Consider the following 3,504-nt stretch of genomic DNA (forward strand, 5'->3'; position numbering starts at 1 on the left):
TATTAAGTAGTTATTTTAATAACTATGACCAGGTAAGTGAAACCGAAAATTTATAGCCAATCATCTGTCATGTTATGTTTACGTTAATATTTTTTTTCTACTTCTTATAAACTTACCTACGACGCACACTGGAGCCGAATGGCCAAAAAGCGGAAAAAGTCAATATCTCGAGAACGGATTAACATAGAAACTTGGGACAAGTCTCATTCGACTCAGAACTGAAAAAAACCATGTTCATCTGTTTTTATTGAAATTTAGAAGAAAATTAAATGAAAGCCTATTGGTTAGATAACAATTTCGGAAATTTTCGGACTATATTGTACTCATTTATTTATTCAAGTATTTTGAGTGTATATTTAAATTAAATAATGCTTACAATTAAAAATTCAAACCTAAAAGACTGGAGAGTTTTGTAAATGATAAAACTAGGGATTCGATATCAAAGGTTGTTCAAATTGAAAAGACACTTACGATTTCAAATTTAAGGAAATTAGATTAATAATTCCTTAGCTGAATCACTGATTTCTAGTTTTTTCTTTTCTTAGATTCGGGTCTCTTTTTCGTGATAAAAAGATTCGAAGTCTCCAGTAGCTAGTGGAACATGTCTTCGTTGAACATTTTCCCCGAGTTTCTGATCCTGAAAGTTTATATATGGCCTTTATTATATTTTACGATAATCAACTATATAATTATTATGATGTAATTATAATTGATCATTATTTCGACTTTCTTATGCTTCTTCCGACAATATTCCGACCCGAAGAATCGACTTCTGCACTATTTCAGCACCATACAACAAAATCTAAGGCACCGTGGATGACATGTAATACTATGAATACTTTTAAATGGCCATCTCTGCTGTTTCTTTTGAGAAGAGCCGGATTTTTTCTGGGTCAATCATTGCATCCATTTTTCAAATTTTTTGTTGTAGTCTATGTGAAGTGTTTTCCATACACTTGATTATGGTGTGTAATGGAGAGATACCAAATTCGAGAGCATACACATTAAGAGGTTTCTGCCGGATTTTTGCAAAGTCGTTCATTTCCTTCCTCGAATCGGATAGGTAGATAAAGGAAAATGATTTTTGTTCTAATCTTTACACTAACACTTCTAGTTTGAAAAGTGACCCTCCACATCTCGGAGGAAGCCGGAACTTTTTTGCAATCATAGCTCTTCTCAATGCTTATTTAAAATTCGTAACGTTGTAAAGCGCTTTAATTTTTTTTTTTTTTGCCTAGTTTGACTGATGTGTGGCTTAGTTGACCATCGTAGAGCAGGAAAAAAAATTGATAATTTTCCTCTCCCTCTTACAATTATATATCACTCATTTAGAGTAGTGTATGATTTAGTCAAACTTCCATTATTCTCAGGGTGGGCCTAAATTAATGGAAATACCCTTGAAAAAGGAAAAACAATCACGCTGTTCCTAGATCCTGTAGCTTATATAGTGTGAGAATAACAAACTAGATGATCGAAATCAGCTCTTTCGAAAATCTAATTTTTTCGCTCTGGCGCCACGGTAATAGGAAAAAAAACCTTTTTGATTCTCTGTAAAAAATTTAAACAATTCTTCGAACTGTTCGGTTTGACCTACGCATGGCCTTTCGGTAAAATAATTAGAATTGAGTTAAAATTAGTTGCGATAAAACTAAAAGCTATTGAGAAAACAATGGACCTTTAATATATAACCATTTTAACATTAATTTTTTTTCTTCTAGTTTTATTACAGCTCTGGTTTCAAGCACAAGCAGAGAGTTAGAAGAGATTTATTTTGCATCTTTTTTTATCTTTTCCTTCACTCCAAAAGCGTAGCATTATTTTTGTCGGAAATGAAATGTTATATATCCATTTTGCTATAATTTCATAGTATATAAAATTTTGCTTTATATTTGTATTTACAATATACTGCACTTTCTTTTAGAAAGAATATTTATAAAATGCCTGGTCCTCAAATAATAAACATAAAACTATATAATTCAAAGCTAGTAGTTTTTTCAAAGAGATTAAGACTTGCGTTAATTTGTTTAGAACTGACAACGTTTTAATATTTAGCTAGAACTCAGAATGAAGATTACTTACTATTCTGATAGGAAACTATTTTTGACTGAATATAAAATATAACTACTGCTATCATTTATTAAGTTATTTTAGGATATGGACGTAATATAATTTCGGAAACTATAGAAAAATAAATTGATACAAGACTGGAAATGTCACTCATTATACAATAAAGTAATTATTCTATAAAATTAATAATAACTAATGATAAGTACAGGACAAAATGAAATGGGTGGCAATGCAGGTTTTAGAACCTGTTGATAGGTATAGGTACTTCATAAACAGAACACTCAAAATACTAATAATACCCTTGGTGAATAAATTAGCTTCCAAATCGTGCCAAAACACAAAAGGTGCTCTATTTAAACTGTCTCATCCTGGCAGCGACCTACAGTGAATCCTTTATTCGTAATTGCCTAATTGCCCCCTGAGTAAAGTTCTAACTATTTTTACTACTGCCCTGTGCCAAGTACTTATTTTTGAGGCTGAATTATGGGCTGGTGATTGTGAAGAGAAGACAAATTTAGCTTTTAGGAATTTAACACTCTAAAAAAAGCTTTATATACACAAAATCATATATATATCCATCCAGTGACTATGAAAATAATACAAATTATATCTATGAAGAAAATATATCAATAAGAAAGAAGAAAATATAGGACCATACCTCCGTTCTGTATTTATCGGGATAGGTAGAAGATTAAGAAAAGAAAAAGAAATATAGTTTTCACAGAACCTAAATTTGATAAGTGGAGACCATGTTTAGGGGGTGCCTTCAGCAAAAAAAAAACACAAATAAACAAAAAAATATTTACTCATGCCGACATATCGACCTTTTTAAGTCTTCATTAAGGATTCATTCACCAGAGATTCTAGCTAAACTGATAATGAATAACTAAAACATGAATCCTAACAATACCAATATTTATTAATGCTTTAATTGTTTGATAATTAATTATACCATGAATGAAACAACGGAGTATTAGAGTGAGCTAAATAATTTATTTTAATGGGTTTGTAGTTTTAAAATTTTTAAACATTTAATTTGCAATTAAAAAATACTAATAATATTAGTCTTTCTCACTTAAGGCAATGAAGTAAAAAAATATAAATTTAGTTTTGACCTAAAATTAGAAATTCAGTAGTGTAGCCTGAATTTCTGATGAAGACCTGAAAATCAGGTCGAAACGTTGGCACGAATAATTTTGTTTTTATTTGTGTTTATTTGCTGACCGTACCACCCGACCATCTTCTCCACTAATACTTCATTAAAGTATTAATAACCAATGATTAATTTTTTTTAAAATATATTTTACATTATTTACCTTCAGTTAATCATCATATTCTCAATTTGTATATTTTAAATCAAGGATATCACGATCCATCGTCTTTTGCTCACGAAATCACAAGAGTCAGGACAAAACTAGGGATTTATTAAAATATCTT

The sequence above is a fragment of the Halyomorpha halys genome, unplaced genomic scaffold (assembly GCF_000696795.3).
Source record: "Halyomorpha halys isolate HHAL.00 unplaced genomic scaffold, Hhal_1.1 Scaffold707.1, whole genome shotgun sequence".
In the NCBI taxonomy this organism is placed as follows: domain Eukaryota; kingdom Metazoa; phylum Arthropoda; class Insecta; order Hemiptera; family Pentatomidae; genus Halyomorpha; species Halyomorpha halys.